The sequence below is a fragment of the Corapipo altera genome, unplaced genomic scaffold, assembly GCF_003945725.1.
Source record: "Corapipo altera isolate COAL_440 unplaced genomic scaffold, ASM394572v1 61305, whole genome shotgun sequence".
NCBI lineage: Eukaryota > Metazoa > Chordata > Aves > Passeriformes > Pipridae > Corapipo > Corapipo altera.
In genome coordinates, this window is record NW_020884909.1 from 4,930,863 (window position 1) to 4,957,974 (window position 27,112).

The window sequence follows — 27,112 nt, forward strand, 5'->3', positions numbered from 1 at the left end:
TTCCTACTCATTTGGCTGCCTCTCCTGATATGGATCATGTTTGGTTTTTCAGATGCAATTGTATGTGTAACCCCTGGAGGTTCCAGTTCTCAGTTTTTGAAAAGCGGCATTTCAGATACTGGTGAGGAACCTGAAAAGCATTAAAAAATGCACAGTTGACTGTCTGAGAAGCACTCAGGACCACCAACCCAGGACTACCTAGAGATGCTCAGTATCTCAGAGACCTGTTAGCCCTCTTTCCTCACCTCTCTTCTCTCGGAGTGGTAAACCCTCCTCTCCTACACTTTAGGTTGTCAAAAAGAAAAACAAAACAAAACAAAACAGCAACAACAACAACAACAATCCCAAACAGAATTGCATATAGGCTGGGAAAATTCGGTGCACAAATGCAAGTTTTACTTTTTTGTTCTCTTTAGGTACAATAAAGGAAAATCAGTGCTGGAGTACTCCTTAGTCACAAAGATCTCCACAGAAGAAATTTACTTTAAACCCAGAATCAAAGCCCAGCAATAAAATCATCGCAACGGCTCCATAACAAACTTTCTACCACTAGAAGGCAGCAAAGCTCAAATATTAACCTAAATTTAGTTTCAGTGCCGCGAAAGGGGCAGAAAATACAGCTAATAAAATACAACGTTCTTTTTCCCGGTGTGCACACTCCGTGGATGCTGGTTTCTCCCATACTGTTTGTTCTCAGTTCAGACAGAGAAGGATTGAAGTGTATTCATTTGCAGTGACTTCTTCTTTAAATTTCTGGAACAGTTCCTGTCAGTGGCAAAGAGACCCAGAAAGCTGACACAGACCAATAGTAAAAAAACTCGGTGGACTGTTTCACAGAACAGCTGATGTAAGTATAAAAATGTAAGTCAGAAAGTAAGGTTGTCATTGAATTCACCACAGGTAATATCTATACCTACAGGCATAAATAACAAAAGAGCTTAACTCAAAACCTTACGTGCAACTTCTCACTCTTTTCTCTGAATTTAACCTTTTTTTTATGGTGTGGGTCATAGACTGCTAAACTTTCCAAATGCAGAAGCCTAGTTTTCCCACCCGGCATATCTGAGCCCTGTGTTAGCATGATAACCCTACTCCCCTTTGATATCAATAAAAGCCACTGCCAATGACATTCCCAGCTCAGATTTCCCCTGGTCCCTACAAGCTTCTACACAACACACAAAAGTCTTCAGCAAGAGCCAAAGCAGGCCACATGCTTACATGGAGTATTGCAATAAATAGACCTTAAGTCTGGTAACACAGTGTAAGAGTGACCATAAAATCCATGGAGCACAGTCCTGCATAAGCAAATCCTGAGAAGTCTTCTCCCTTGGCTATTGGTAAATGATAAAGGGTAAATGATGGAGGGATGGGACACTCACAAACCAGCAATCTTAGGGCACTTAAGACCAAAAGGTTGCAGCCACAGAAGCCTCCAAGAGACACTGTTTTCATTTTGCCTAATATTTCTAGCAGAAAAGTCTAAACATTAAGAAGTGTTCATGTTAGGAGACAACACTCCTGGTCTGTGGCTGGCAGTGATGAACGTTCACCCTTCCCAAAGTACTGACATTTCAATGAATCAAGAGATTCACAGAGTGTGGCACACCCAGGATGAACATTTGGGGGCCACTTCATACAGGCAAGCAGAACTCAAGATCCTTAACTTACTCCCCCACCCAGGCACCCCCGGCATTGCCCTTGGTCCTGGATCCCAGACCCGGGTCCAGCCCACAGGTCCCAGCTGGCCATGGCTCTGCGCTGGACTAGGCTCATCCTGGTCCCCTCGCTGCCCAGGAGGGGAAGCACTCCACCATGGCCAAGGCCCAGAGACCCTTCCTGTAGGTATTTAGAAACGTGGGACCAAGGAAAAGTCAATAAAGTACTCTTGAACAGCAATCAGTACAGAGCAGAACCGAGACAATTATTCAGAAGGCTCGATTTGTTCTAAAGTTTTCGCCGTCTCTCGGTTTGTGAAAAAGTTCAGAGCACCATTTGCAGTCAAATCTTTCATGGCAAAACCACTGCAAAAACCTGAAGAATCCATATGAAGAAGTGGGCTTATCTTTGTATCAATTGATTAAGTAAGTTCTGTAAATTACAGTCTGAAATTTGAATTACAAATTCTGCACCTAGCCAGCAGATGGAAGTTTGCTTTGAAAGCTTTGAAATGTGCTTTTAGTGCTTAAGTTCAATCTTGCACAAGTATTCCTTCTAAAAAAAAAGCATCTTTGCTTCAAAATATATATTGCAAATGACCCTAGAGATGAGAAATCATAGATGAAAAAGACCCTGTCTCATGCCTTTTCCTTTCACCTTGAATATAAAGCGTGCCTGAGCCACCAGTAATTATATGTGAATAATGTGGACATATCTGTGCTCACTAATCCTAAAGAGAAATGTTGAAAAGCAATCTCCTTCTCTGTGAAGATGTTGAACAGGGTTTAGGTAAAATATTTCTTTCTATAGCAATATATTTTTACTTCTACTAGACTTATTCCTCTCAATTTGCCTCACAAAGCATGGTCTATAGCAATACTGCAGAAGTAGTGGGGATCACAAGGTGGAGTGAGAGGAGTGCTGATGAGGGACACTACTAGGGTAGGCTGACAATATCCATGAGCTGGAAAGAGTGGTGGAAGAATACAAATGCACCAAAGCAAGTTTCCCAGAGTACCAAACCCCTTGTCAGCCAGCCAAGGCTGTCAGCAGGGATTCAGAGGCAAAAACACAGACAGGCCAGTGCAGCCACCCTGCACCCACCAGCACAAAGCTCTGCTGCAGTGCCACTCTGCACTACTGGAAAGCAGCTGGTAGAGTTTAATGGCATCAAGAAGAGGCACTATTTATGGCTGCTGAATACACTTTAAACCTTGACACTCTTTTTTACAGACAGGAGTTTGCCTTCAGGCACTGCCATCTCCAGTTTGATCTCTGCTCTGGAAACAGCTTAGAAGACGTTTTGAAAAGTGAACTGGAGTCCTGGATTATACTGTGGCTATGTCTGCTAAAAAGGCCAAAATGCCCACAATATCTGAAAACTATTCCCAAAATTACTATCAGACCCTACTCACTGGTATGCAAGGGGAGAGGGGGAAATTAATATTTATTATTATTATTATTATTATTATTATTATTATTATTATTATTATTATTATTATTATTATTATTTTAGTGATTACTGCCTTAAAATGTGTAGATCTACATAATCTGTCATACTGTCAGCAGCCTGCAATACAAAACATAATATAAAACAAAACATTGTGCGCTATCCTCAGAGATTTTTTTTGCTAAATTTTCATCTACATTTGTTTATCTTTATCTATTGTGGTATTTTTTCTCATTCTGTAGATGAAGGACTTAAAACAACAGAAGGCAAAGGAGAAATGAGCATCTCAGAGGGAAGAGTCAAAACCATTAGAAGCATTTTTCTGAGACATCTGCATGATGCTGATCAGTGTGGGGTTAGCTGGACAGAAAATGTACCTCTGATGAAGGAATTTCAATGCTGCCTTAAAAAGACTCAAGCAATGAGAAGCATGCAACAAATGGATAATTGTCCAGGAACTTCAGCAATAAGTGAAAGAATTATGTTACCAAAATTTGCAGTTCATCAGGCAGAATAATGTGCACGAGTCAAACACTCACAGCTCCTTATCGAAAGAATTGACTTGATTGCAGAATGATAAAACCACACAAAACTCAAAAGGTTAACTTTCTTTTCATATAAAAATTCTTTTCATATTCTTTTGAAAAGCAAACTTTTGCTGCCAATTATAGTAGTTAGAATGAAAGTAAACTCACTGTCCCCTTAGACGTTATTTGTCACATTTGTCATAGTGAAGCTCCAATGATAGCTCTTTTTTACTGACCCTTTAGCACGGTTGATTCCATAATTAACCAGATTTCTGCAAATTCTGTCAGTTCTGCTAGGTCTTGTAACTAAGGCAGATTCAACGCCTGTGAGCTTTGCAAAATGAGAGTCCAAAACAGAGGACATGGGGAAGAATTTTCTGTAGGCAAGCCAAGTGCAGCTGGCAGACATGGGGGAGGAGCCCTGAACTACCACAGTTCATTTTGAGGATGGTTTCCTTGGCTACTTAATGGAATGTAGCAACTTTTCCGGGCACATGCAAGCAGCAAAGTACCACTCCGGTTAGGAACCAAGGTATTCCACCAGCTAAAAAAAAAAATTAATGTCCTTCTGACACTGAACAGCGGAAACACTGCTGCTTTTTTTTGAAACACCAAACTTTCATATAAGCTAAACCAGAGCGTGCAGTGTAGTAAAGCACTTGCAGTCCCTGAAGGCATCTAAGGTGATTGGTGTTCACAGGACTTCCCTGAAAATGTCTCACATTATTTGCAAATCAGTACTTACACCAAACATGAGGTGAACTTCCTTTAAGTGCTCTGGATTGCCCTGTCCCCCCAGTTACCAGCAGTTACTGGATGCTGATCAAAACGAAGTTTGCACGTGTTCACTGTTCAGTTCCCTGGCTGCTGCCTTTTCCAGGCCATTCTGCACCTTATCTTTCCTCAGTACAGCTCACAGGAGATAAAGAGACACAGCTGTTCAACAGATGGGAGCAATGGAGGTCCATGGGATGAGGCTACATCCGTGCCTTCTACTGTTGTCAGCCCAATTGCAAGGTCCACTTATGCTGGCTGCAGCTCAACAGCTCCAGTTTTTATCGTTCTACAAGAGCTGTGAATCTTGACAGGATGGGATGCTGCTTCATCACACATCAGAACAAGTAAACTACTTTTTCCCCACAGCAGTGAGGTGGAAACGGTGCTGTCAGCCACTCGGGCGCAGAGAAAGGCCCTCACCCTCACGCCTTTACAAGCCCACCCCTACTTTGCTTATCACATGTACTTTTAAGGTCCCAGTTGTTTGGCCACGTGTAAGCAGTATAATTAGTTTCATCATCCCAGTACTCTGCATCACCTATAAATCAGACATTCACCTGTTTACCTGCCCAGAAATAAAGTCTATATACACAAAATGAGGCCATGAGGATCGTTTCTTCAATTTTTGCTTTGAAACATGCTGCATGTACTCCACCCATGTCCACACAGAGGAAAAGCAGTACAACTTGCAGCCCAGACTCAGGGGTTTTGACTGACTTAGCTATCACCACTGACTCAGCTGAGTCTATGCAGATGTCATGTTAGTCTCACCATTATCTTGTATGCAAAAGAGTTGCATATCAGGAAAGCATATGTCCATGATTAAGCCTTTTGCAAATTGTGTGGAGAACAGTAGTAGCCTCTGTGATATAAGATGATACACAAGTATTCCAGATCCCAGCACTTCGGTAGCAAAAATATATCTGTGGAAAGTAATTTCAGGCATAAATGGGCCAACCATCTTGCAGCCTGAAGCGTGCATTAATTTTGCCTACTCATGTTCACTGGTTCAGTAGTTTGAGCAATGAGAGGAGAGGGAGAAAAACCTACTGGCAGAAGACAGAACTAAAGCTAAAGGGAAAATCTGCTCCTCTCTAGCACATGGACATTTCACTTTGTCACAGTGTGGTGGTGGTGGTTCAGCACTGGAACAAGTGGTTTGTGAGCCAGGCCTGAGCGAGCAAGCAAAGACGCTGCAGCCTGCTTTTCTCAGACACCTCCTCCCTGCATTCCCCCCAGGACAGCCTGATGTGCAAGCCTCTTTGGGTATTATTGTTGCGAGTCAGTCAGGCAGTCACTGTGTGTCATTCAGTGCACCAGCTGTCGCTGCACAGTAGCATTCGTTCCACTGAACAATAAATTAAATCTCCCCCAAGTGCTAGCCCTAGTCTGCTCCGAGGCTTACTATCACTTAACAGGTGTTACTCCAGCACAGTGCATGCAGGAATCCAGGGCTGGTGGTGCAGAAGCAAGAATTCTCATTTGGAATCCCTCAAGAAATGCAAATCTCTCTTTTTTCCCCCTTTTAGGAAAATATTTATAGGAGTTTTTAGGTAAGGATGAGCTCACAGGCAGGTGGACAGAGAGATGCAGAGAAAAGACAGTTCTGTTGGTAGTTCTTGCTGAATCTGCTCTGCAATAGGTAGTGACTGGCAGCTCTGCACTGTCTGTTTGTCTTGGGGCCCCATTAAGAAAGCAGACAGATTTTGTGGTTTAGGAAATAGAGGCACATATTTCCCTTGTCCTTTATTTTACAGGGAAAACTACTTTCTTACATCAAGGGCTGCAACATTTCTTACTTAAAAACCCCACTGCATTTGAGAATTTTAACAGTTTGAGAGTAAGTATGAAAGCATACATCTGAATTCTCACTGTCCTTTTCACTCCTTCTTTCATGCCACGCTGTTCCTTACTGCTTCTCCTTGGCCTGTATGAGGCACTCACAGCTCCACTCCATTTTCCTAACCCAAAGCAGGGTCTCAGCTCTTCAGCCTTAGGCATTACTTTGGCCTCTTGAACTATGCCCAGCTGGCCCACGATTAGCATCTTCATGCCTAGCTGCATCACCATCTCTTTTATTCGTATTTGGCATGGCTTAAAGATCACTGTGACTAGAAATTTGTTATAAGGCATCATCCAAAATTAGGAAGCAGAAGACAACTACCAGTTATTAACAGTCCCTTTGAGATACCAAAAATAAAATGGTCAAAAACTTTAAATTGTATATATATATATTAAAAAAACCCATACAATTTTCACCTTTCTCTTTTTTTTTTTTTTTGTCTTAAAACAACCGGATTTGAAATTGCCAGCATTCCTGTGGAATGTTGACCATTTCTGATCATCTTTGCATGCCAGCAACCCAAAGGAACAACTACACAGATTGTAACAGGTTTTGGAAGAGCAGTACTGTATTCAGCATCCTGCAAGTTGGTTTGCTTTTGAAGGCACCACTCAACTTTCTGTGTCTATTAGTCTTGAGTTCCTGCTCCTCAAAAGCAGCAAAGCCATTCTCCTTTGTTGAGCACTTTACACTCTTTACTGGCTACTGTCCCAAAGAATAACCAGAATGCTGAAATAATTATGGTCATTGCTAAGTACTTGCAAAATTACCACAACCCACTGTACAAGTGACCACTGGGTGAAATATGAGCTTTCTGTGCATGCTTGTACACCTGATTCATGACAAAACATGTTCATGATGTGACCTTGCAAAAACTCAACTCCATGAGATTGTGGAAAACAAAAACAAAACAAAACTACGCTAATCTGGGAATGGTCATCTCTCTGTTTCCTTTTATTTAAAAAAAATACCTCAGTTTAAGTTTTGATTACCATAATTTGTAGAAAGTATTTGGAAGATCAAGGAAGATAAACAACTATTGTTATTAGTCAGATCTGTTCTTTAATTGTCTGCAGGTGTTATTTTAGCTCTGCTGTTTATTTAATAAAATAATAACAAGAAGGAATCTCCAACAAGAGATAGAAGCATAATCTCTTACTTCCAGCTGGGTCAAACTGTTAGAGGGGGAAAACAAGCAATTATTTCAAGATCCCATATTTTATTTTAAATTAACTGTTACATGTAGGTCAGATCTATTTATTTTGCTGCAATAGACAGCTAGCTTATAGCACCAGAAGTGGAATTGTTTCTGGGTTTTGGATTTGTAAATCAGTTAAATCTTTTCAACGTGACATCTCTTATTGCCTAATCCTTTTGAATTATTTCATCCCAACCTCCTGCACATCCTGTTGTGTTGACTCCAGAAGAATAAACCAGTGTACTCCAGTGAGGTAAGGGATGTAGATTTTAGGCTCCCCCCCCCCCCCCCCCCCCTTCTTTTAAAAATATTCCATATTAACATGTTACTAGACATACTGGTATATTTTATATGCACTCCTCCATGTAAATGTGGAGGCTGGTTTGAACTTCTTATTTCTCGTCTTCAGTACACCCAAGTCAATTTGCATGATTCCTTTTGTGGCCCCTCATGGAGATCACTGGAGAAGGAACAATTTGCCCTGGGCAAAAACAGCTGTCCTGGTGATGTGGTGACAGCCAGGCAAAGGTCCCAGGGCTTGTGGCACAACACAGGCAGAGGTGCTGGAGCTGGGGATGGTGACTGCAGCTGGTGGAGAGAAGAAAGATGGTGCTGCCAATGCCAGTCAAGGTGCCGTGGGCCAAAGACAATTTCAACAGGCTGGGTGAGCCATCTCCAGAGAGCCATTTCACTCCTCACAGCTACGTGCTCTGTGTCAGCTTGTGCTGTGTTCTGCTTGGTTACTCTCTTACCACAAAACACTTGGAGGAATTTTTGCAGGAGAGTAAGGACTATAAATAGGATTAAATAGAGGATGCTGAAAATTACTTGTGTCTCGGCATCACCAACAAAATCAGCTGCTGCATCAGCTTGACCAGGTGGCCAAAACCCCCTCAGTGTTCTGCTGCTGCTGCACACACAGACGCTCTGGTGCTCTGGAAAGACAAATCCTGCTGCAGCAGCAATGGGGACTTGTGGGGCACAGTGGTGTGGAGGGCAGACAGAAGCCAGGCTGGGAAGCTACCACCCTTCCAGGGATCCCTTCCTTTTCCTTTGAAGCTCCCAGTTCAGCCCTGTTTCCAGGGCTCAGGGGTCTCCTTGTATCCATGGGAGCCTTCTCATGCACAGGTGCAACTGAAGCCTTCCTTCCAGCCTGGCACGGAGATGGTGGGCAGGATTGCACATGCAGAGACTTTGCTTGGTGAATTCTGCTTCTTGAGATGGGTTTGTAAATGGCCTTAGAGAAGGACTTCAAAATACTCTTCAGAAGAAATTACGGAAGTAGCATCAACACATTAAACACAGTTTAATCTACCAATATGACACTGATCAAAAGTGGGTTTTTTTGTTAGCCAGCTTAGGACAGTAGATTTTCCAAAAGCCTATTTTCAGAATACCCCTTGAAAGAGGCAGTGAGAGGAACATATACACTAGAGGTAGGGTGGGAAAACAGCATCAGGGTAGTACTAAGGCTATTGTATTGGTGGGATGTATAGATATATAAAATATATATAAATAGGAAAAACAGTGTGAAGTGTCGGAATTTACCGATATAGGAGTTATTTTGTTTAAACAGAACTACAGACAATCAGCCAGAACCTCAGAAGGTTGAACCAAAGCTAGTTATACAGACAGCATAATGACACATGACATTTAGCACTGATGAATGTAAATTCATGTGCGTTGGAGGAAATGTTTTGTTCAGAGGACTGAGTCCTAAGCTAACTGTAATGATTCAGGGGAAAAAAAATCTTCTCTTTGTGTGGACAGTGCAGCAGAGAAATTGTTAAATAGATGGTAAAATGGAAAAAAAAAAAAAAGAAAAAAAGAAAGTGGATTACAGATTCATTATATTTAATCAGTGCACCAAAATTTCACTTCAAGTAGTTTTGTTCAGTCCATTAGAAGTGCAACATGAAAAAAAGTTTCAAAGTGACAATAAAAGACTGAGATGTTTGGGATGATTTACCTGGAAAAGAGATTAACTGGATGTGATATCAAGAGTATATACTTGAGAAATGTTCACATAATTTTCTTGCTACTGTATTCCAAGGTAGAAATGGAACTTCAGTTGTTTACCTATTTTGAAAAAAAAAAAAAAATGAAGGGATCTGTTTTCTTCTCTCTTTTTTCTTTTTTTTTTTTTTCCCTGATATTGTGATTCTTCATTGGGATGGATTTAAAACCTTCTGGAAAGCAAAAACAATCAAGTGCAAAATATCCACTCCTTTCATGGGTAGGTACAGGGATGGAGAAGACGTTAGTCTTCTTGTACAGAGGGCCACTCTGTCTAGCTGAAGCCACAGGTTCTGGGGAAGTACTTTCTTCCAACAGTTCCAAGGAATGGAGAATTCTCATTCTCTTTGGTTTTGACTGGAAATTTCTCTTGAGAGACTTGTTTTGCTAAAACTGCCGTGTCCCTTTTCAAAAATAAGTAAAAGGTTTTGACAGGCTGATGTTGAGGGTCATGATTTTTGCTTCAAAAAATTCCTGACCATATTGGATAAAAAGAGAGAGAAACACATCATGGAACCTAGAAAGGAATATGCTTAAAGGAATAGTAAATTATTAGCCAAGGAAGTTCTGTAAATACTTTCAAGACCAAGGGGCAAGTGGAAAGATGGTGTCCCTGCTGACATGACTTCTACAGGTTCTAAGATACAAGAAATTAGTATAACATCTCTGGTCTCATATAGTCAAGAGCTGAAGTCCTAGCACAACTTCACTCAGCAGTTTGGTATCAGGAGTATGTAGCATCTGCCCATGTCAAAAAGCAGATTTTACACTTGTTTAGAATTAGCTTCTTCCCTTGCTAAGTTCTTCTTACCTACTGCACAGCTTGCACTTAGTTGCAGCAGAGCAACACAGGCAAAGTTACATAATTAATGCACTAGAAAATTAACCTAGTGCTCGATGAAGAGATTTGTTCTTGGTGACATGATCCTGAATAATCACTTATCTCTTGCTTTCACTGAGTGAACAGTTTGCAAGCATCAGCATCTATTGCAGGCAGTTACATCACTGATCTGTCATTCTTTCATGGCCACACCATATGGACAATAATAACTTAAATGGAGCCTAGCAGATGTTAAGGACACAGTGCATGGTTGGGAATGCATAGATAGCCCCGTGTGTTTGCATTAATTGAGATGTTTAATTTTAAAATTTTTACCTAATAAATAAAAATATTTATATTTGACAACACACACATATATATATATAGTGAAAATCTCCAATTGTGTTTAGTTAGAGTGATGAAGAAAGCAGATGGCACTGCAGAGCAATATTTCTAAGGAGTTAATTGATTTCTGAGCCTGACTGGCTTTCCAAAAGGCATGGATAAAAATGATAAAAGGCAATTTTTTAATCAGTTAGATCAGCAAGAGATTTTGTGTGTAGGTACTCAAATAAGGGGAAGAGATCCTGTATAAACTCAAGGTACATAAAAGTTAGTATTGTTGTTTCCCTGACCTTTGCAAAATGCATTCCATCATTTGTATAAGGAACAGAAATGACACCGCTCCACTGCTCAGTACATATACACCTAGGAGAACAAGAAACTAAAACCATTTTTTAATCGATTTGGTTCTTTGGTACTAAGAGCACAAACACCCCTGTCCTTCTCTTGTCCCCTTGCTTATTCTGTGAACTGAGGGGGGGAGAAGTAGTGGTGTCTGGGTGCTTCACAAAGGGAGGTGAAAACTTCCAAAGCAAGTGGGGAACACCGTGCTGTGCTAAAGCCAGCCTTGGGGCACCCGGAAAATGTCTGGCTCCCGTGGACAGACCTGGAGAACACAAACAATTTTGTGACATTCTGTGAATTTTGAGGAAAAATCCTGTCCCTGTGAACTTCTTCTCCTGGGCTGAAGTAGTCTGTCTGCACTTTCATGTCACAGCATCAGGGTTGTGAAAGTTGTTCTACTTCCTCACAAAATAAAAAGGTGTTAGAATAATTGTTCTATTTCCCACCTGCAAGCTCATTTTTATACTAGTTTCACCTGTTTCTCTTCACATAGAGAGCAATGAAAAAAATATTTTTCTACATAAGTTGAACTTGATAATAATATTATCATTATATTAATATATTATTATTATTATAAGTACAATAAATTTACAGTGCAGAAACAGAAACTGCACACGTTAGTCAAAGCGGGAAAGAATGAGGTTTTGAACTACTGAAACTTTCACAATAAAATAAAATACTGAACTCTTCATCATGTAAAACACCTGGTTGAACTATGTGAAGAAACTCATAAGTGAAGAACTCAAGGAAGGAAGGAAGGAAGGAAGGAAAGAAGGAAGGTTGGTTGACTAATGGACTCTAAATACTAAAAAAAAGGGAAGTGGATCAATTCAGGAAGCACTGGTGATATGGGCTGGGTGGAAAGCGATGACTTTCTGTATTTTAAGTGAAGGAACTACTGAAACATGTTGCACGTGTATTTTTACTGAGTTTTTGTATCTATTCCAAGCCCCTAAAACTCAAAAATACCCTGCTGCCCTGTGACATAGGGAAAATTCAGTACTTTTAGGAAGCTGGTCTTGCATTTGTGGACAGAACTTGAGTGCACAAACAGTTGAACTCTCAGCACCAGAATGCAAGCAAAATGGGACTGGAGGCATTTCTGTCTTTCACAGCACCTCTGTGTCCTAAGGGTACAGTCAAAATATCAGTTCTCCACAGGAATCCTACCCCTCTTTGGAAAGAAACCTGATCATTCTAGGACACTGAAGTCAAATTGTGCACATGAGGTCAGCATTATATTCATGTGTGTTTCCCATCACAGGTTCAGCTTGGAGCTAAAATCAACAAACGCATATATACCAAAACACAGCTTTATCATTCCATCTCCATGGAGGCCAAAATAAATAGAAGGATATTCTCTGAAATCCCCAAGCACTGTTGATACACAAATATGTTTCAGTGATACACGAATATACAAATACAAGTATCCAGTGTGTTGTCTAAACACAGCAGAAACAGTGCACAGAATCTTCCCATAATTAAGCCAGCCAATATGTCTGATAGTAAATTGTTGTTCCCACCCTGCCTTGTGAAAATAGATGTTACAAATCACTTTGTGCTTTGCAGGTCAGGGAGAAAGAGGGATTTTGTGTAAAGTACTGGCCTCAATTCTATGAGAGTTTGGCGGTGAGTAGTTTTACCTCTGAAAAGAGGCAGAGAACCCACTTCCCATATTTCTACTCTGTGTTTTAACCATTCATGCCAAGTTTCAGCTGTATTTTTTCTCACAGAAATGTCTCCTAATTGCTCAGGGTTGCTATCAAGTTGCTACGCTTCCACAAAAATTACAACACAAATGTCATTTTGAGCAAAACTGGAGACTTTTCTTCCTATTGTTATGATTCGTCCACAGATTACAGCAGATAGGTTTATACCAGATCTACCCATTCTCGTTGTATCTTCGACCTTTTCCACTGATTAAAAATGCAGTGATGCTCAGGCTTACAGCTGAAGGCTGTAGTGTGGTTAATTTTTTCCCAAGGGAGTATGAGAAGGGGACAGAAGGAGGGTGACTCCTTACATCTCTGTCACACCATCGCCTCGGTGCAGCGTACCTGAGCGGCTCTGGGGGACAACATCAGAGTGATGCTGCTCACTAGTTCTTGTTCACTTCCTCCTTTTCCACCTGGTGACTTGCAACCTGTAATTCTGGGAGCAAACTAGGCGTTCCCAGCTCTCCCATCCGTGTACTTTCTGGGTAATTAGCTGTTCCAGCCTTTCCTCGTCCCAGAGGATGCACACTACCTAATGAGCTAAGAAGGAGGCAGAATAGTGCTCTAATGGCATTTGGTGAGGATTTTAAGCAGAGGACAATTAAGGAACAGAAACTAGAGTGAGAAAGCACTTACAGAGGCCCAGTATAAGTCATCATGACTCATCAGAACATAACTGAAAGAGTAGTGACAAAAAAAAGAGTGTTTTCAGGGCAGAAACTGCTTCTCATTTGCAGCAAACAAACAGACAAGAAGGCAGGCGGCTATCATTGATGTTAATTAGTGACTCAGTTATGACCAAAACATCAGGCCTGTATTAATTGAAACAGAAAGACTGGTGTCTGTTTCAGCAGCTCTGTATTCCCCTATGCATCACTGTTCATTTGATGAGAAGAAACTCAGCTTCCTGAAGACTGGCCTATTCTTGAAGGAAAAAAAAAAAAAAAAACAAAAAAACCCACACAAGCCCTCAGACCATATTTGCAGCCCTCCACTGGACTTGCTCCAACTTGCTCCAAGGTCCATGTCCTTCCTTTGTTGGATGTCCACCCCAGAGCTGGATGCAGTGTTCCAGGTGGGGTCTAACCAGAGCAGAGCAGAGGGGCAGAATCCCCTCCCTTGCCCTGCTGGCCACGCTGCTTTGGATGCAGCCCAGGACACAACTGGCTTTCTGGGTTGTGAGTGCACATTGCTGGGTCATGTCCAGCCTCTCACCCTCCAGCACCCCCAAGTCCTTCTCTGCAGGGCTGCTCGTGATCTGCTCATCCCCTAACCCAGGTGCAGCACCTTGCACTTGGCCTAGCTGAACCCATGAGATTCCCATGGCCCCACTTCTTGAGAATGTCCAGGGCCCTCTGGATGGCATCCCATCCCTCAGGTGTGTCAGTGGTGTCATCTGTAAATGTGCTGAGTATGCATTCTATCCCTTTTTCTGTGTCTATGTCAATGACATCTGTAGCCCTTCTCTTGTCCACTAATTGAGTCAGTCCACTGTAGGCCACGAGGTTGGTCAGGTAGGACTTGCTCCTGGTGAAGCCGTGCTGGTTGTCTCAAATCACCGATTTGTGACTCTTCTCCATGTGGCTTAGCACAGCTTCCAGGAGGACCTGTTCTGTATCTTCCCAGGCACACAGACTGATGGGTCAGTAGTACCCAGGATCCTCCTTCCCACCCTTTTTAAAGATGGGTACAATGTTTCCCCTTTTCCAGTCATGTGGGATTTCCACTGTCTGCTGTGACTTTTTTACTATCATGGGAGTGGCTTGGCAACTGCACCAGAGAATTCCCTCAGGACTCTGGGATGCATCTGTTTCATGGCTGTTAAAGCCTGAAAGCTGAACTGCTGTAAAGGGCTGAGTCCAACCCCACAAAAAAAGTGTGATCTGCTAACAAATATTTTCCCCTTTCTAATATGCATAATGTTGCTTCAAGACTCGTAGAGAAACTTCATTCCCCTAGATAGCACTGGCTCTGTTTAAATACCCTTAAAAGTTAAAGCATGTGCAAGGAAGGAAAACATGGTTTTAAAAATTACGAGATTGTGAGTGAGGTAGGGTAGTGTATGAAGAGTGCAGTGCAGTGATGTGGTAACAACCTTCAGGTTTCATCTGTATCTCTAGAAGTGGGATGAAATTATTCTACTTCGTTTGGGTACTGGGAACCTTACAGAGTCGTTAGAAGAGTTCAAAACTCACTGAGAACTACATTTCTGCACAATTAGCCCAACTGCTTGGTAATGATGTTAAAAAAAAAAAGCCATAAAATTTCTGACACTACCCATGGCCAATAGCTATCACCAGTATTATCAGCTTTAAGCCCTTAGTTTTCTAAGTGTGTAGCTGAAGATACATGCACTGCCTGTTGCTTTTGTCTCTTTTACTTTCTGCTTCCTCTGATCCACATGCATTACTAGTTATTAAGTTGTCAAAATGTGAGACCATATTTTTAAATGTGAGACCATATTTAGAAATAATTATGGTTTTTCAAGCAGCATGATAGGCTACTTTCAGCACATTAAGAGACTCTAACTACATAGACATTCGGAAAGTGTTTAAACCAACAAAAGACCAGAGTAGAATGAAACACTCCAAGAAGAAGCAGAAGTCATTATCTGATGATGTGTGAAATAGCAGCTTTATCTGGCCTCCCATGCATGTCAATGAGGTTTCCAGTAGGTGAATTATTTCTCTTCACTTTGAAAATTTCAGGCACTGTAGTCACTACATATATGCAACTGGGAAGCAGCACAGAGCAACCAACTAGTGCACAGCAAACTCACTCTCTTCTCCCACTGCAGCTCTGGGTGGTCTCTGAGCAATTGATGCAACCAAGTGTCTGTAGCCTGATGATTTACTGCCTGTTGCCATCATCATGCACACACCAGCTGTGAATCAGAACATTCTCACCTGGGTTTTAAACAGGGAGATTGAAGCAATTATATTGTACCCAGTCTGCTCAATTATTAAATCATCAGCTGAACTACTCCTGGTTCTGCACCCACAACCCAGCATACATATTCATAATTTATTACTTGGGAAAGTTGACTCCCAAGGGTCTCCTTGACAGGTCACATCTACATCAGGATTTTTTTAGATGCTGTTCTCCAGGTCACAGCAGAATGGTCTGGTTTTGGTCATTCTTGCTGTTACAATTAAGACCAAATTGTACAGAGGTGAACATCAAGAGACCTGACCTCACAGCAGTTTCCTTCACTGCAATAGTGTTGGGTCTGGATGTGGTGACAGCAAGGGCAGTAAATGCTCAAGTGATAATAAAGAATTTAGCTAAATCAGCAATTTAATTGAACTAAAGTAAATCTATCCTTAAATATTCAACCAAAGAAGACAAAATACCTAAAGCACTACTCCAGGTCTTTCCACAAACCTGGCTGCAAGCACAGTCCTTGCACTCAGTGAGAAAACAGCAGGCTGGGGAAAGTGATGTTCTGATTTCTTCAAAGGCCTGGCAACAGTCAGGTCAAAACTCGCTGATTTTCAGTATGACATATAGTGTTCTCAGTCATGGCACAGAAATAGAGAAATACAGTATTTTATATGCACGTATTTAGGTTTCGCAACCTCAGCCAAGCACTGGTTAAAAGCAAATAGCAACATGAAAATTTCAGGGCATTGGCTTCCCCAAGATGACCAGAAGTGAAACGTTAACACTAGTTTGGTCAGCTGACTGTCTAAGAGTGTCACTTAGGGCAAAAAAGAAGGAGCAAAAAACCCTAGTAATTATCTTCTCCCAGTTTTGCCTTATCTTTAGTGGGAAATGAAAGGAACATTGATATGAGATGATGTTTATTTAATTATTTATTTAAAAAACAGAAGGACTTTGTCACCAGATGTTCTCTGCTGCCTTTGTGTTAACCTTTCTCTTTCCTGGCTTGGAATTGCTTATCTTCATATGGAGGAAAAGTCAATTTTCCTATTCTCCTACTTTAATAAATAATCTGTATAGATCTTTCCCACAAAGACACAGGACTCATAAGCATTAAGAAAACATTCAAACAAGAAATCTTGCTTAGAAAAATGTAGTAGTTGCAGAGTCATAATCTGGTTCACATCCATTAAAGTTTCGTATCTTGTTGATTTGACTGGTTTGACCCTGATGGCAGCTCTTGAACTGCTGTGCTGAAGGTATTGCTGTTTTCCAGGCTGCATACGCTAAATTAGTGACAACCTGTTGTTTGGGAAGCAGGGTAGGTAAATATCATTTGCATCTGAACAATCTGAAAAAAAAAAAAAAGCCACCATGATCACAACTGAGATTAAGCAACAACTGTGCATAATATCTCAGTGACAGGCATATAACTAATACTGATTCTATTCTTGCCTTTTTATCAAAGCACATCATGCACAAATATTCAGACCTCTCCTCCAGTCATGTTATTATCCCTGGGTTTTGACTGTGGATAACAATGGCCAGACTCCTGCTGTTTTAATTTGTAGTGTGTATCTTCCTCTGTTCATCCCAGACAGTGCAGAAGTGGTTGAAATATTGAATTTAATGATGTACATTTGTATCCAACTCTCCCAGGAATTGCAAAGGTTTTATTCAAGATTAGTCTGCCACTAATGTACATAAAATCCTATTGGAATATGGGAATAGAACCAGGTAGTTCAGGAAAGTGTGATTTTGAATGTATACAATATAAACCTTTTACAGGAAAATCAGCTGAACATGAAACTGTGTGTAGGCTTCAGCCATCCTTCTTCTACCTCTTTGGAATTTGTCTCTCCTCGTTTAACCCTGTACTTATTCTGCCTTCCCCAACTGCAATGGCTACATTTTTATCCAGTTATACCTTCAGGCTAACAAATGGGAACATTTATTCTGCATGTTCATGTCTGTTTTAATATTTGTACGGGATAATAACACTCTGAACAAATATTTTTAAACCTACCAGCGTACAATCCTGTAAATTATCTTCCCACAAATGAGGATGGGTGGACAGACAGGTAGGTAGGTACTCCAAAGGAGACTTGTCCTTGGTGTTATGGACATCCACTCCTTTCCCAGAAAACAATCCCCACACACCAACAGCTTGCTGTCTCTCCTGCCTTTGCTCGTCAAGATCAGGACAAATTCAGGTCAGAAGGAAATGTTAGTTTTAAATGCATAGCCTTTAACTCTGAGCTAACTCTTACCAGCAACCCAGCTGCAGGTTTGGGAGAGACTCAGCTTCAGGAACAAAAAACTCATCCTTCTCATTTCTGCATTTAGGAGGCCCACATTCAGGAGTTTCATCCTCTCCACTGCTCTGTGCTGCAATGTTCCCCTTAGCACATACATTGCAATGGTGTTTTTTGCTGAAAGCCCACCTGAATCTGGTGGCAATCAATCAGAGACAATTACCACACCCTGATAGCTGCCTGCACAGTGTGGTAGCTGTAGAGATTGAATTACCCATCCATCCTGGGAATGGTCTGGCTGGGAGAGAGCAGGGAGCAGTGACAAAAAACATGCAACAGCACGGAGTGTCAGGCTCTTGTGTATCTTCTGTGGGCACACACAGGGACTCCAGTCCCCTCAGTTCAGGGATTTTCAAGTACTTTTAATGTATATTCATTAGAATTAGAAAATATTGTGAAGATATACCTCTTAAAACTTTATTTGAACATTCGACTTTTTTCTGTTGAAATAATTTAAAGTCTACCATGCAATAAAAAAGTCTTATAAAGAGACTTTATAAGGTTTTATCACAAAATATGCTGTATATTAACACTAACAGTCTTCCTACTTACACTTAAGTACTGGAAGTTTGCTGTTTGAATATCAACCCAATATGTCAAAGTCTTATTGTTACCAAAATGTATTTTTCCTTTTTCTGAGTACATCTGTACTATTGATGTTTTAATCTGTTTGACTAATATTGCCTCTGTCGTTAAGGGAGGTATTTATGTACTCCCTCAGCATACTGAGCAGCTTCCCAATGAATCACTTTCCTCTCTTTGCTTTGAAACATAAAAAAATTACTGTGACAGCACAGGGAAGGTGATTAATTCAATTTCTCCTTTATGTTTAGGGCAACATAGTAAGTCATGGTAGAGTTAGTCACCATAGTGGGGAGCTGGAAAGCGCGTCAGGATTTTATGCATTTGCTACCTCTCTTTCATTGTGCTTCATATCCTCTGAATGTCACTTCACTGTCTTCTCAAAACAATCCACTCATTTTTTAATTACTTCAATAACTTCCTCTTCTTTTCACCCTGACAAAACTACTTTGCACTGATAATTTATGTTTATCATAGATTACACAAGCCCAGAATTATGAGAGGAAGAGCTTGTAATTAACCATGCTGTTATGTCGTTTACCTTCATGTTTCTTCAAAAGATCCTTTTATGTGATATCATCACACATAAATCTCTGAAAAGTAGTCATAAAAAGATTTTAGTCTGATAGGAAAGGGGACCTCTCAAACTTTTTTTTTTTTTTGTCCAGGCTGGCATTTAATCTAAGTATGAAGTAGTTAGGTCAAACTACTGAGATAACACTTCCTAGAAACTGCCTTGTATATAAGCAATTCCTGTATCATCTTCCCTTGTTTTTACTCTCACCTACCCCATCCTTCTGTCCAGCAACAATTCCAAGTAGTAACACTTTCAAAATTAAATGCTAGGATACAAACTCCAGCTCTCCTAGACAACTCAGAACACATAACAGGTGACAACACTCGAGAAAAAATGTCACTCAGCTTACACTTGCTGCTATGGCCAAGTCTAAGACTGAGGCCTCAACTCATACGGGGAATAAAAAAATTAATTATGAAGGCGGTGAGATGATGAGGAGGAGGATGATGATGAGGATGATGATGATGACTAAGATGAGTGGTTGGTCTAGAGACATAAATTCACAGGTAAAATCCAAACCCATTCATGGAAACATGCTAATAAATCAAATTATACCTTGGAAAAGTGCAAATCAGCAGCATAGCACTGCTCGGTGTAGATGAACAGGAAACAGTGACCATTGATTTGGGGTCAATGAACTACATGAACTTTCCACTTTTTCAGCTCTGCCACCAATTAAAGTTCAACCAAAGAGAAGATACCGCACAGTGACCTTTTACAGATGTGAAACATGCTGTGATTGTGAATAATGACTGAGGAAAAGAGATCATTATGGCAAGTTGCTGAATTGGATGACATTACATCACATCACATTCATAATCTAAATATATACTGTGGAGGGAAAGGACCAGAAGGTATCAACCCAAACCAGAAAACTCAACTCAGCAGCAAATATTTCATCATCAGTATTAAATGCAAACTGAAAAAAAAACAAAGCCTCATGAACCAAAGTTAGTTGCTGAGCCAAGTTCACATATCAATATCCAGACATATGGTCACTCAGAATCATATATTTATCCCAGTCTTTTCCTTTAGTACTGAACTCTTGCTTATGAGCTGAAGTAATTTCTTTTAAGTTTGTATTCAGTTTAAAGCCTGGAATCACATAATTTTTTGTAATATATGTCTATATTATATATGCAAGTAATCTGACTATCTGTAGAACGAATGGGTTTAAAGTACGTTAGAGGGACTATGCAACAAGTATGTGTTCTTTTGTGTCTGATTTTTATTTCTGTAATGCTAAAATTACAGCCTCATTTACACTGAAAACCATATGCATAACACTGATATGCTCCAGATCTGTTTGGTGGTTTTCTCCTTAATGATAAGAATTCATCAAACTTTCTATGCAATTAGGGCCTTTCTAAGCTATTAGGGCACGTTTAGATCCTCTGTGATATAACACTAATTCTTGCTTAACTATAAAGATGGTATAATATATATATATTTGTTTGCAATATAAGTGGCTCAGGTAGCATTGTCAGTAAAGCAGAAATGCTGGCTTTCTTTCTCTCTTAGACAATTAGGTGGGAAGTTTTTTTGAAAAAGAAGGCATACCTGGTTGAAAATGATGTTGTCCGCTAAAGTGACCTTGTTTATCTGAATCACAGGAGCACATCTGGCCACAGGAATAGGATGATAGCTTCAAAGTGGGCAGGGCCGCTACATGAAGAATTTATGGGCTAAATTTTGCCAAAGGTAGCAAGGAGATGAGGCTTATCGTGGGCTGTGATATTTTGGCAAAGTGCACTCCCACAGGGTCTATGCCCAAGCTGTTGTCAGACTTGCAGTGTTTTCCAAACATCTGCAAAAGTGATTTTAAAAGTGGGAATAAGTGGAATGGTGGGTTAGAACTCCATCATCAGCAATGATTTCTATTCTTTGTACATCAGTCAAAGAGAAAGCAAGGGAAGGCGTTTGTGTACCAAATCTCTCCGAGATGGTTGCAATGAAGCATTTCCCTAATACATTTCCCAATACATTTCCCTAATACATTTCCCAGTGAAGCATTTCCCTTGGCTTCTTTAGTGAGAAGCCAAGTCTCATTCCAACATGAGGACTTCTCTCTGGTGCAACATCTCTGCAGTGTAGTTTTTATGCCAGAAAATCTCACTGGAAACTCAGCTTTATCTCTCCACTGATTTTCTTGGGAGCTCAGGCACAGTCATCAGTCGGATAAAACACCACACTAGATGTTTTCCAACTGACTCTGAAAAGTCTACTATGGTCTGTTAATTTCAAAATAAATCACTTCAGATTGTCCTTTGGATGTTTTTTAAAGTAAATATATTCCTACCTGGAATTACTGGTTTCATGATAAGTGATTTTCTGGTTCTTAATAAATTGTCCTATCTTTTCTGGCTTCACAGATAAGCTTCAGAGATATACGGGTAAGGTAAACAAGTTAGCATATATATGCATATGACTGAACTATTCTAGCTGATGTACACAGTTTATATTTCCTAAGATCCTGTTAGTAAGATAGTGATTTCCACAAGAACGTTACATCAATCCATAGTCTTACTATTTCTTTTATAATTAACAATATAATTCCTAGAGAAAAAAAAAAGTGGGAGATTTTGGGTTGTATGGGAGAGCATGGCTATAAATTCTTTCTCTGAAAGCATAATAGAGATTTTTGTCTATATATTTTTTCTTTTTAAATCAATTCCAATTGAATTGGAGGAGAAGGACAGCAAGAAAATCGTACCAATATGAATGAGAGTTCAAAAAGTACTTCTAAGAAATACATATATAAAGTCCAGCCAGGGAAGAGGAGGGAACAACATTACTTCAGTTCAGGTCCTAGCTTTCATTAATGCTGAAGGCAGTTGCAACTCTTCACAGATAGCATCAGCAGCCTTATATATATCGTTGAAACACTGCTACATTGAAGACACTCAAATATCAAGCTGAAAACCTGCTGCTTCAGTTTACCTGGTTCCTGGAAATATTTACCCACTGATGGTCTGAATGTGCACAAATCACAGGGAATAAGTTCTCCCCACCTCACTCTCAGATCCCATAAGGAGCAGCCTCCGCTGAGGAGAAGTTTCAGGCTTAATGACCCCACCACCTTTGCAGTGACAGATTTCACAGCCAGCAATGAGTTATCAAAAATGTGGGTAAAAATTAATTGTTTAGGGGTTTTTTTTAAGTCTTTGTAGATGTTTTTACTCATCAGTCTCAAATTTAGTAGCCCATTTTACATGCTTTGGAGTAGGACTTTATTCCAGTATTGTAGAGTTGGATCTTAAAAGGGTCAAATTCTGTGATGCTCAGTACTGAAAGCCACTTCCCTGTGTTAATTCTAGAAAAAGAGGTTTACAGTGCTAATGGATTCTTTTTCTGCTCTGATCCAATTGCTATCTGAAGTAGGGTTACTGCAGCCCTGTACGGGGCCTGGAGCTTGTGGTGGGCTCCACAGAAGGACATTTACCCACTGCTGTGCTGTGAAGATGTCAGGACATGAATCTCCTGGACCTCAGTGAACTTCCAGGCATTTTTTGAAGTCCAAGTTACTGAAGGAAGGATCCAGATTGTTCCTGGGAAGCTAGGTGGGCATGGAAAATTACAGCAGATCCCATTTCACTCAAAGGAAGAGGCTTATAGTGAAGAACAGCAGGAGTATTGCTGGTCACCCACTTGGGTTCCTGGCTCAAATGTCTGGAAAGTGGCTGGAACTTTTCTCCCTACAACATATTTCTCAGATAAATGGAGGGGATACACTATTGTTTTCCCCACTTACTTCTTCTGTTTACAAACATGCATGAAAATAACAGTGAGGAACAACAGGTAAAATGTAAGTAAAAATTATGTTTTGAAAACTCTTCCAAGCAATATAACATGAGCTTGGTCTTTGCATGCTAGAGGAATTAAGATAGACACAAATTGTTTCCTCAAACAGGAAGCTAAGTTTCTGTTACTTTAGTCTTCAATCATTGCAATCAAATACCTTGAACAAATTATAGCACAGCCTGTGGTTTTATAGCCTGAAGGACACAGATAAGCTGCTGCCACAAAAGCCCCACAGACCTGGGAATGCATCAGACCATCTAAGGACCAGGGTCTTTCTCAGGCCTTGTCAATGTGGCAAGAGGCTGATAGCAGTTGACTTCGGTAGAGAGTTGCAGAAACATCCTCCAAAACCAATGCTTGGAAAACCAGTGCTTGGAAAATGTGTCAGATTTTTAAGCATGGTAAACAGTGATCTGAGTGAGACTGATCATCCAGGAAGGGAGCAGATGGCACTGGGGAATCCTGGCAGAGACAAGATCACATGCTAATGAGTCTTTTAAAAACAAGAAGGGGTCTGGGAATGGGCAGATGGAGCAGTGTAATGGCTGGGAGTAATATGGAAAAAGAGAGCTTCATTTTAATTACTAATTTTTTAATTGAGAGTATTACAAACATGAATCAGGTGGGACTGGGCAGTTGTGAAAGGACATCTGGGGCAGGATAAAGGATGGCAGAGATTTGGGAACTAAAACAGGGGCTCTCCTTTGTGAGGGTGCTTGACAGCACAGCACTGCATCATATCTGCCCAGGCCTGGAAGCCAGCTGGGAACTTCTCTCCTCTGCCTCAAAAACACTTTGTTTGTCCCCTGGGTCAGTATCCTGGGCCAAAAATCAAAAAGCATGTTAATCTACAGAGTACTTCTGCAGAGTTACACCTTTCTGCTGATTTTAAGAGTATAAAATAAACAGGTTATAAAGATGGTGAATAGCAGAATATTTTTTCTTAACAATATTATTTTTCTCAGTCCTCATAGTACATTTAAAATCAGAGAAGGGTGGTATTTAGAACAACATTCTAGAATTATTTCCATGAAGCAATGTCCTGACTTCAGGACTCTGCAGTCAGCAGCAGTGATGCTATTGATGGGTACTATCAGATGGCTGATACATCTATAGATTTTTATAGATGTATATACATAGACACATACAGAAAGTAAGAGTAATCAGTTACAGTTACTGTTGCCTTCTGAAGGGAATCAGTTAAAAACACTTAACTTGAAATTTTGACATGAGCAATTCCTTTTGTACCAACGATGCTGATTCTTCAAATATCAACAGATTCATGACAGTTTATTTTTGTGAGGGACCATGTCTGGGTTGATGCCATTACCTTTGGCAGTAATATAGCTTCTCTTTATCTAAAAACATTTGCATTTATAACTTGTGCAGTAAGAAGTAGCAATTCAGTTGCTTCAAGGTGACTTAGAGTTTGTGTGCTCAGCCGAAACTCCTTTATAAAATATTTAAGCAGTTTCACTTAAGAGGGGTAAATTCTTGGCATCATTAAGGAGAGATTTGCAAATTACTCTAGCGAGGTGAAGATGTGCTCAGAGCCTACCATCTGAACTGTGTGGTCAAATGGATGCAGTAACTTTTCTATTCTTCGATTTTGACTGAGTGTTGACTTCTTGTGGTGTTATCACTTTCCTACCCATTAGACTGAGGATGTTACAACAGGGACTGAGAGAGGAGAAAGTGAGGAATACAAAGAAGGCCTCTGGCCAGTTTTCTCTGGATTTTACAGTGTATTTTGTGAAAAGGTGGGTGGAAGCAATGCTTTGTAATAATTCCTGTTTCGCCTTGACCACTTTGAAAACTAAACACAACACAGCCAAGGAGAGTCCTGTTCACATACATGCAAAGCACATGTGATCCTGGAAGAACTGACACACACAGGAGCTCATGTGCTCTCTAATCTCTTCTGTCTGTCTGTGGCACCCTGCCTGCATCCTTTGCCTTACACAAACATGGAAGGTTGTCAGCCTAGTAGGATTGATACCTAACTAGGACCTGTGGCTTAACTTAACAGAAGGGGCCATAAAAATTAAAGTGACAGCCATAGTACCATTGCATGAGAGTGAGTGAATCAGCTTTTTGGCCCCGATGCTACAGGATGGATCACCTGCTGCAGTGGAAGTCATGTTTTCGTTCAACTCCTTCACAAATTACTCATGTTATTTATAAATCTATTAATTTGTCTGGAGTCAAATTCCAGTTATTGCAAGCAAAAATGTAAATATGTTTGCAGTATAAATGTTTCCTTCCCCAAGGTCACCCTTCATCAAAATGTTTTTAAAAACCCACATTGCTTTAAAAAAAAAAATAAAACAATGCACATCAGAAGCCTTATGCTTACAGCAGCAAGAGCTATACTAGTTAAAGTCCTAACTGGTGTTTATCTGATATGTTCCTGAAAGACCTGCAACAGTACAGGTTTCATATTCTTCATATTGTAATGTTCCACTAGTAAGTTTTAAATATAACCTAAATATTCCTTACGCATTTCTAGCTTGATATCAATCTCCTCTCCAAACTAAACTAACCCAAACGTATCATTCATTTTCTGGTTTCCATATTTTTTTAGATGATCCATGTTTCTCTCTGTTAAGTTCCTGCATAAGTCCATGTATTTCCTGGATTCAGCCTACAAAACTCGAGAGTGTGCTTGTCAGAACCTCCCAAATTGCAGTCCTGGAAAACCTGCTGGATGAATGCTCCATTCCAGCACTAGAATCACAGATGGAAGTCTTGACAGTAGCAGAGCCAACACATATATCTGAAATGCCACTTCCTTTCGTTCAGCAATTATTTCCTCTTCCCAGAAACTCCATTTCAGTCACGATTGCCCAAGTAATTCTGCACCTACCTGCAGTTCTGAGCAGATCATAACTCTCCAGCTTCCTTCTGGGATATCATGTGAGACAGTGTCAAAACATGTACTTAAACCCATCACTGGTATTGGTTCCCACGAGTGCACAATCCCAGCTATGACTTTTTATATTGAAATCTTCATGCTGTCTATTATTTATGACTTTGCTGTGTCATAGGTATTCCTGCACTGTTATTTTTCTCACTGTTTTTCAGAAAAGAAAAAAAAAAAAACCAACTTCTCTGGAAGTCTAGTCTTCTGCTCTTAAAAGTGCTTTCAAATTCCCTCTTACAGTTACAAATATTAAATATGCAACACCTGCAAGGAAATCAATGGAAAGTTTATGCAAAACTAACAGCAAATCCTGATTTTAGCAGTGTTAGAGTCTCCAACAATAGGGAATGCTAATAAGACTTGTTAAGGATTAGTTTCTTCAAATAAGTCTTATTATTTTTTTGTATTACAGAAAATGGATTTTTTTTTTCCAGTCACCAACCAACCAAGTTTACTTCTGCAATTATACAGCTGTCATGTCATGCTGTTATGTCAGCATAGTCCTTCTTCGCTAAGAAGCTTTTTTTAGAACTGGATTTTATATGAAGCTCTTTGGGGTTTGGGTTTTTTGTTGTTTTTTTTGGTTTTTTTTTCAAGGTAATGGTTCTGTTTATTTTAAGACAAATTTACTTTGCTAAGCAAAGAAAGACCTCATCCATATAAATTGAGGGTCACCTCAGAGATGTTATAAGGATAAATAAGATTAACTTTTATTCAGAGGGGACAGTAAAATACTCAGAGCAGCTACAGCAGGTAAATATGGTCTTTGGACTGCTTTTACAAAAAATTCTTTCTCTAAAAGGATGACAATATAATGAATATCCACATCCCACCTAGATCACATGAGGTGAAGGGTTTGCTCAGTCAAGGCCCACATCCCAAGTGAAGCAATAAACTGGAAATTCAATAAAACTGGTTTTGACACAACTGAGCTAATGTTACCCTGACTGAAAACCAGTGTCCTGCACACTCTGCATTTTGGAGTGAAAAAAATCCAATCACAGCAGCATTAAACAAAAGTTCATTAGTAATTCAGTGCCTGCCAAGACAACATGAAAAGTTAGCTTTCTTTTTTTTGTTTTTGTTGGGTTGTTTTTTGTTTTTTTTTAAAAAAAAAAAAAAGGAAAAATGTAGGACAGATTTTTATCTGTTTAAATTTCACTGGAATGAATTCCCTTTTACTTCACTGCTCTCTGCTGCTTACCTACTTTCTAGATGAGGAGAGAGATTTGCATTGATGCCAGTGGGAGTCTTTGTCTGATTCAAGTCTCCTAGAAGCTTTACAGCATATTCACCTGCTTTTTTTCCATCTGCTTCTCTCTTCCTCCATTCTGTTACTGTA